This window comes from Capsicum annuum, chromosome 1 (genome assembly GCF_002878395.1).
Source record: "Capsicum annuum cultivar UCD-10X-F1 chromosome 1, UCD10Xv1.1, whole genome shotgun sequence".
NCBI lineage: Eukaryota > Viridiplantae > Streptophyta > Magnoliopsida > Solanales > Solanaceae > Capsicum > Capsicum annuum.
This window is the reverse complement of record NC_061111.1, coordinates 22,470,058-22,479,176: the sequence shown is the minus strand read 5'-3', so window position 1 is coordinate 22,479,176 and position 9,119 is coordinate 22,470,058. Positions and strand designations below refer to the sequence as shown.

The 9,119-nt window shown below is 36.0% G+C and overlaps 1 non-coding gene across 1 annotated transcript; it reads left to right on the top strand.

Moving 5' to 3' along the window:
- Nucleotides 1–6,679: 6,679 nt before the first annotated feature.
- On the top strand, nt 6,680–6,785 carry LOC124891991. Its single transcript, XR_007050012.1, has one exon. It is a non-coding gene; the product is annotated as a small nucleolar RNA R71 (small nucleolar RNA).
- The last annotated feature ends 2,334 nt before the right edge of the window (nt 6,786–9,119 follow it).

Genomic DNA, 9,119 nt, shown 5'->3' with positions numbered 1-9,119 from the left:
CACCGCGAGGGCTGCTTGACCCAAGCAGGGGATGCGTCGTGAGGGCCGCTTGACCTAAGTAGGGGTCACGATGTGATGGGGACCCTACCCAGCAAATTGTATCCGGGTTTGTAGAGACAAATGGGTCATTTTTCCCTTATATTATTCAGCCTTAACACAAAATTTAATATCCTAAATGGGAAAAATTCATTCTTTATTCATAAAATTCTCTTAAGATAGAAACCCTAGTTCATCAAGCTTAAGATCAAGTTCCAAGAAATCCCCAACAACATTCACAAATTCCGTCACTCAGGTATGTTAGGTGTTCATCCTTAGGTTTCCTTCCACCCTTGGAGTTCAAGAACCCTTTACAAAACTTGAATTATGATTCCAATGCTATGAATTGAATTATGCTCATGTTTGTGTTGTTGTATGGGTTTCAAGATAAAATCTTTTATGAATTTCCAAGAAATTATGTTAGCATGTGTGTTGAATTATGAATCTTTCATGATAAAACTCTTAAATTTTCAAGATTACATGTTGAAGTCATGATGCCCTATATGTTAAGCTTCATGTATCACAATCATGCTCCCCAAGTGTTTGATAGAATGTCCATGTGAATTGAATAGTGAAATCATGACATGCTAGCATATGTTCCTAGTCATGTACAAGTTCATGACCTCCAAATGTTTGACTAAATGTCTCAATGAATGAATTGTGAACAATTGACTATTGTTGTGCTTTCAAGATTTATCATGCTTTATTATTGATACTATCAATTCCTAGGATATTTATTACCCAAAATCTAGTTGTTTACTTAGTTGCAGTAGTTATAGAACAGTCCTAGGAAAGGTCAAGAATAGTAGTACTCAGTCAGTAACAGAACTCAGTGAACTTAGTCCAGTTTAGTCAGTTAACACAATTAGTGTCAGCTCAGTCAAGCCTAGTAGAGTCTAGTGATCAGTTCAGTATTGATTCAGTTGGGAGTAGGATTCAGCATCGAGCGAACCTAGGGATGGGGGCATTTCTGCTAGTAGATGGTTTGACCCTTATTAGCAATCCCTGCATTACAGAATTACATAGCCAGCATAAGGTAAGTCGTTCTTTTTCCAGATTAGGGTTGACACAATCATATATATATATATATATATATATATATATATATATTTATTTCATGAGTCTTCCTTCCAGTTAGTGTTGACATAGCCTTGTTAGTATCCATTGGCAAGGTGCTAACACCCTTCCAACTGGGGTCATAGGTTGGACCCCAACTCAGTTTATAATTGGGGTATGTCAGTTAGATGATAACCCCTACAGTTACAGTTTTAGTCTTAGTATTTATTAAAGAACTCAGATAGTTCGACAAAACCATGGCTATCAGTTATTAGTTACATAGCCATCAAAACTCAGTACTTCAGTTTTAGTCTAATTCAGACAAACACTATATGCGTAGTATTGTATATTTAGCATGTTCAGTAGTTACAATTTTACATATACTCTCATCCAGTTACTTTATGATGTGTATTCAGTTAGTTATCATCTCATGTATATGAACCCATGTATATCAGCCTACCTCACTTAGCAAACCAGTACATTTCATGTACTGATGCATAATCTTTCTTTATGCTATGATGTCTCATATCATAGCTTCGGACGCTTAGGGTCTCGACAGTACTTAGCAACTCAGGATATCAGCAGCAGATTCAATGGTGAGTTCTCATATTTCGAGGACAGAGTTTATCTATGTCATTCTTTCAGTTAGCTCAGTAGTTATTTCAGTTGGAATTAGTTGGGGATTTGTCCTATCAACTCCATAGTCTGACAGTTAAAGTATTTTGGACTAGCTCATTCAGTTATTTAGTTTTCAGATGTTATTATCAGTAATTTTAGTTATTATTTTAGTATTTTGAGAACGTTATGGCATATTCAGTTATACTTTTGCATATATTTTCAGTATTATTATTCAGTGCTCACAGTAGGTACCAATCATGGGTTATCTTGTGATCCTTCAGGTCGTAAGCACTGTATGACATCCAGGTTGTAGACTCGGGGTGTTACATAAGGATTCTAGAAGTGAAATGCCATAAATAAGGACCTTACAAATCCATTGAGAGTTGAGTGATCAATTCCGCAGCCTAGGTGTCACCTGAGTAACTAGAAATGACTTCATGTGCCCAACATAGAAGGGTAACACTAATCATCATCAATTGTCCATTATCATTTGTCTAGAGAGGGCATCAGCCACTCTACTTTCAGTACCCTTTTTATAGTGGATCTCATAACCCAATTCCAATAATTTAGACAATCCTTTCTATTGTATAGTTGAGGTAACCTTCTACTCCACCAAGTACGTTAAACTATGGTGATTAGTCCTGATCAAAAAGTGCTTGAACTGCAAGTAATGTATCCAATTGTTTCCTAAAAGCTTTCTTCTTTAGCAGGGCTTGGAATGTAGCAGGAGCATTAGTGAGACCAAAAGGCATTACCTTAAACTCATAATGGCCTACGTGTGTCCTGAAAATAGTCTTATACATATCTTGTACCTTTATCCTAATTTGATGGTATCCAGCTCTAAGATCTACCTTAGAAAATATGATAGAACCATGTAGTTCATCAACAAGTGTCCACATAACCAAAACATTATCCATTTATTAACCAAGCCCATTGGTATTGGTATCATCACACCAACCTTACTTGCAAGTATCATCCATAGCCTACCAGTTATAGATTTTAGAGGACTTTCAAGTGTCCTTCCATTTACAATATTAAACCACTTGGGAGATTTCCATGTTCCCCATAAGCATAACCAATTATACTTTAGCCTTTCCAAACCGTTTAAACCATGCATAATTCCTTCACCAAGTTTAAAACATGCAAGAGTTCCATTAAAAGAAGTCTACATAATAAACATATCTTTATAAGCATTTTATCAAACACATTAGAGGTATAATATAACCAAAACCAATTCCAACTACCAATAAACTACTCCCATTCAATCCAATTATCCAAAACCACCATTAATGCATATAAAAGAATAATTAAAACCATGGGAAACCATAACCAAGCAATTTACATCAAAAAACCCCAAAACGTATTTGAAAACCAAAACCATGCAATAGTAAAACCAAGAAAACATTCATATAAACTATGCCTTTAATTAAAATAACAATGAGGGAAGAGAAACATGCCTTAAACTATGGTTATGACGAAAAGAAATCACCAAGACTAGCCCCAAATTGATCCCTTAGTTGAAACCCTAGCTCCCCTTGCTCAACAGCTCTTAAGAGAATTATGAAGTGTTTAGGAAGAGTTTCTAAGTGTTAATGAATATAATAATAGGGTAAATATCCTCCCAAGTAGGTTATAAGTCATGGGGTCTTATTAGAATAAGTAGGGAAATATCCAGAATCCCCCCACTTAAGTTGCAAAAAATTCCATCACAAGGATACGAATGGCCTTTACGAGTCGTTCCCTCCCAATACGATTGGTGTCCACCACTCATATATAAGCCTTATCCCTTGGATCAAACACTGTCTAGTATATGAATCATCCTACCAAGTCATCCGTATCCATGACCTGTATCACTGGCAGAATAAAATACCTAGGGAATTGAACACTGTTTACCATACGAGTCCCTAGTATAATTCGTACCCTGGCTTACGGATCGTGGTTAGCCACTTGTACTTAGATCCTACCTAAGAAACTAAGTCTAAGATTAAGTTAAGGAACCAAAGGACCCATAACCACCAATATGACTCGTACCCTTAAGTCCTATACATTCCAGTAACCAAAATCCATCCCATTAACTAACATTGGTCAGCATATGACCAGACCATACCATCCATACCCCATCATATGGATCATACACATAAGTCATATTAGGTCCAGAGATCAGAATTCCAGGAAATTTTCTAATGTCCAGAAACTAAGATGTTTCAATAGGCCCATGAAATCAATCGCACACACATCAAAAACCTCAGCTTCAAGAATATTATATAGTAGCATTTCATGGCGCCTCGAGTAGTGCCCATTCCCTGACATTGATCACATTATCAGACATAAACTATAGCATCTCTGAAAAATATTGACCAAAGAAAACCAAACTACAGTACTTTTCTTGTTGTTCGTTCACCTCCATGATGACCTCTATAAGGTGATGAATGACAACTTTCCAGCACCTGTTTAGATTCAGCTTTTGAAATATATCTTCTAATAATTCTATCAGTAATTTGTTTAAACAGATAAGGCTTATCCCATATGTATGAGCGGGATTTACAAAACAACTTCTTCTTTTGTAGACTTATGGCTTCTGGGGGATAAATACCACTAACAAGCAAATTTACTATATCAGCATACTAAGGAACCTCTGCTATATCCAGTTCCATTAACTACTCATCCAAAAACCAAAGGGCATACGTCTGAATGCATAAATACTATAAGGACAAGTGAAGGTGATCTTCTCCTAATATTTTAGTGCTATGGTTATCTGATTGTAGCCTAAATACCCATCTAGAAATCAATAATGTTCTTGTCCCACCAACCTATCCAGCATTTGATTAATAAAAGGAATGGGATAGTGATCCTTCCGAGTGGCATCATTTAATTTCCTACAATCTATGTGGATCCTCCACTCAGTCATTGTACAAGTTGGAATCAAATCATTATTCTCATTAATCACAACAATCATCCCTCTTTTCTTTGGAAAACAATACACAGGGCTAACCCATTTACTATCGAATATGGGATAAACTATCCCAGCATCAAGCCACTTAGTGAATTTTTTTCTGAATACTTTTATCACAGGATTCAGTCTTCATTGGTGTTACACATTTGATTTATATCCCTCCCCCATAAATATTTTATGCATACAAAAGGCAAGATTGATTCCTGTGATATCTGACATTTTCCATCAAATTGATTTCTGCCTTCTATTCAATGGCTCAAATTTGATCTCCCTGGTAATAATGCTTGTCACATCCAAAAGTTATACCATTTCAAATGCTTTAAAATTACTAAACATATTGTATCCCATCAATGCTCGCTCAAGTGGGTTATTAGACAGTAAGAGGTGGAGCTCAAACTCAAGGTCTATGACTATAAGAGCAGACAACTCTTCATATATTGTATGCAACTTTATTTCTTTATACACATCGAACACCTCAACCTTGTAATAAGCTCTCATATTCATTTTTCCTGCAACTACATCAATTTGTGAGAGACTAATTACTAAAAAAAGACATCCCAAAATAAATGAGACTTTCGGATCAGCATCAAAAATCAAAAATAATGAAGTCCACTGGAAAAATAAGTGATCCCGCTTGCACCAATACATCCTCAATGATTCCATCAGTCTCACAAGTGATCGATCAGCCAACTGCAGAATGACTGTGGTGGGTCTTAGGCTACCTAGCCCTATTTTTTTGTAAAAGGATGTGGGCATGAGATTTATACTTACCCCAAGATCTCATAAACCCCGAGCACTGATGGAATGCCTAATTATGATCTGCAGATTTAAAGTACCCAGATCTTTCATCTTTGTGGGCAACATGCTCTGGATTTGTGATGTGCCCTCCTAAGTAAGTGCCACAGTAGCATATTCAGTCAGGCGGTTCTTATTAGCCACAATGTCATTTATGTACTAAGCATACTTCAGAACACTCATCAAAATATCAACGAGAGGCAAGTTAATATGCATCTATTTCGATACATCAATAAACTTCTTATAACAAGCCTCATCTTGGAGTTTCCAAAGCCTTTATAGGAAAGGTGGAGGTGGCATCACACTTTCAACCTTGGTTCCCTTGCTTTCAACTTTGTCTTCTATAGCTTTATTTTCATTCTTTTTTGTTTCACCATCAGTAGCCTTGTGATTCACCTACGTAGGTTCTAATTCCTTCAGTTGAAGCCCAATCCGAGTAATGACTGCATTCACCTATTTTGGATTTGGCTCAGTATCTCTAGGTAGACCTCCCTAAGGTCTAGCATTTTGTGCTCCTGCAATCTGACCTATTTGAACCTCCAAGTTCTTTGTAATCATTTGTTGGTTTTTTATATCTACAACCAACTGTGCTTGACTATCCATAAAATGCTTTAGCATCTCTTTAATATTGCTTGTTTGTATTGTGGCCTGATTTCTTGGAACATACTGCTATTGGTTTTGATTCACTGGCCCACTGTATTAAGTTCTATTTTATGCCTGATTTCCACCGCATGAAAAATTAGGATGGTTTCACCAGTTAGAATTTTAAGTATTACCAAAGTTTTGTGGTCCTTGCCAATTAGCATTTCCCACATAGTTAACAGACTCTAGATGAGTTGTGCAAGCATCAGTTGTATGTTCACTTCTTCCATAAACTTCGCATCAAGAATGAACCTGATAAACGACATTTGTTGGTGGTGGTGTGAACCGTGTAACCTCAGATTCATGTTACTGAGTTATGTAGTTATCTAATTTTACGGTGAAACAATTTGGTTTGATACCATTGTAAATTGATCAACCTCCAACACAACTGCAACCATCTTTAGAGCACTTTTTATATCAGCATTCCACTCGAGATTACCCTATGAAATCTAATTTAGCAGTGACTATAATTCTTCATACGTATTTTCTAGAGCTTGTCCACGAGCTGCTGAATACAGTAGAATCATGTTGCTAGGATCAAGACCCTCAATAAAAGTGTGTACCAATACATCATTAGTTTAATGGTGATGAGTTCAATTCCTGAGCATAGCCTTGAATCTTTCCCAAGCTTATAAAGATTCTATCTATCTTTCTGCTCAAAACTTAGAATCTCACTTCTCAAACGTGTTCTATTCCCAGATGAAAAGAATTAAATAAGGAATTTCTGAGCCAGATTATCCTAGGAAGTGATGAAGTGCAGTGTTTCAGTATGTAACCACCTCTTTGCTTCCCCTAGAAGAGAAAAGGAAAAGAGAATCAATCTTACATAATCAGTAAATACCCTAGCAGGAATTTAGGTATCACTGATCTCAAGAGTGCAAGAGTTGCACCATATCCTGCTTCAATTCAAACCGACCACCCACATCTGGCTTGTGAATTCTATTAGTAGCATTGTTCGAAGTGGTATTGTCACTTCACGAATGGGTCTAGCCTTTGCTTGAGAAGGATTAGCTGGAACCACCAGAGCTAGAGCAATTTGAGCATTAAGATTAGGATCCCTGTGATCTCCCAGGTGAACTTGCTGAATTGGATTGTGAAGTATTGTTGATCTTCGCCTTTGATAAAATACTTGTTCCGATATCGAATAAGGCTCAAACAATTCTTCAGCTCTTGCCAGTCTGATACTTAGAATTTTTGTAAAAGTCAGGCGCTAAGATAAAGTTGTTAACATTCAAAGTTACTATCAAAAGAAAAAATTTAGAAAATTACTTATTATTTGAGCCTCCAATAACGGCGCTAAAAAAATTGTTGCGTCCGATCGCACACGCAAGTGACGTGATCGTATAAGTAATATAGTGACCCAAAGAATCAAATATCATACCAATGAGGACTACTTGATTAATAATTCACTTAATTATAGTTTCGACAATAATGTATTCAAGTAGTTCAGAGTAACAAAATTGGTTAATAATAACATATGCAAGTATTTTAGAGAAATAAATCGATTAAAAAATTTAATTTATAATTTAACAACTAAATGAATAATAAAGTATGACAATTGCAACGTAAGATAGGTTGCAAAAAATAAGAGATAAAATTCCATGGTTGGGGTACTTTTAACAATCATATAGATCTTCATTCTTATCATGGTCATGTTGATTATCAGGTCATTGGTTTGCAAGGTTTAGATTATGATCATGGTCTTTCGAACCTCTAACCTTCTACCTAAAGAGACATTGCAACTACATAGTTGAATGGGGATGCAATAATCCATTTAGATGCTTTAAGTTTTCTTTCTACAATTGAATCAAACAAGGCCCCCAGGTATATTCCTATCCTATTTGCTACTTCACATCCTTCGTTATGTATAAGAATACAAACTTTCTCCTTACACTCTTCGATCTATCCCTATGATTCTCTTTCCAGGTTTACAAAAGGATTACAGATATATTCTAATGGTGGCCATTCATTAAAATAATAGAAACAAGAGAATAAGAATAACCTTTATGATAGTTCAACATTAACCACTCTAAGAATATCAAAATATAATCATGTTCTCAGCCTCAACTCCAGAACAAGGGTGTTTAGCCACTCATGTTTGAGATCAACATCAAAGTACTATAATTTATCATACCAAAATTAATGTTGAAAGTTGAAAGTTCAAGAGAGTTTTGTATTTTTTTTTTTGCCTTTTTTGTACTATGCCAAGGTATCCCGAGATTATGTTTAAGTGTTCCTTTTATAGTAGGACAAATCTACACAAAATTTCCTCTTTACTGCATTGCGGAGCCTAATGTGGAAGCTAAGGTCCGTGATGCAGGCTTATCGCAAACAACTACTGGAATTTAACTTTACCAAATAACTCAGCCTCCACAACTCAGAGGTAATTGCAAACACTAGGATTCACAACACTGGCTTATCACGGACCCTCACAGGAATTTGACATCCTAAAATAATCAATAAGAGTCTACGACACGGGCTTATCGCGAACCCTCACTGGAATTTTTTGTTTGATACTGAGTTTTCACCACTTCATACCATGCTTTCAAATCTTTTTCTAGTGTCTTCATGTCCAGCATGTCACTCCAAATGCTTCCGTGATCCAAAATCTCCTTATAATTGAATAAAAGCATGTCCAATTACACCAAAATCAATCCCTATAACACTAATCATATCCATTAGCTCAAGAATACATTTTAGGCTCAAACATAATACAATTTACTAGTTTTATCTCATAGAACAAGTATAAATATGAGTAAATATTGGAACTTGAATGTATAAATACACCAAGATCACCCGTTGGCGTACATCAAATCGATTAAGGACATGTCTATAGGAGAAGACTCGGGTAAGAAAAGTAGGAGGAGATTCATATTATTTCCCTGTTTTGACAGGGTTACACCAGGGATCAACTCTTAGCCCATTTTTTTCCTTGGTGATGGATCTGTTGATGCGACCTATACAAAAAAATACGCCTTGGTGTATGCTATTTACTGATGATGTAGTTTTGATTAATGAG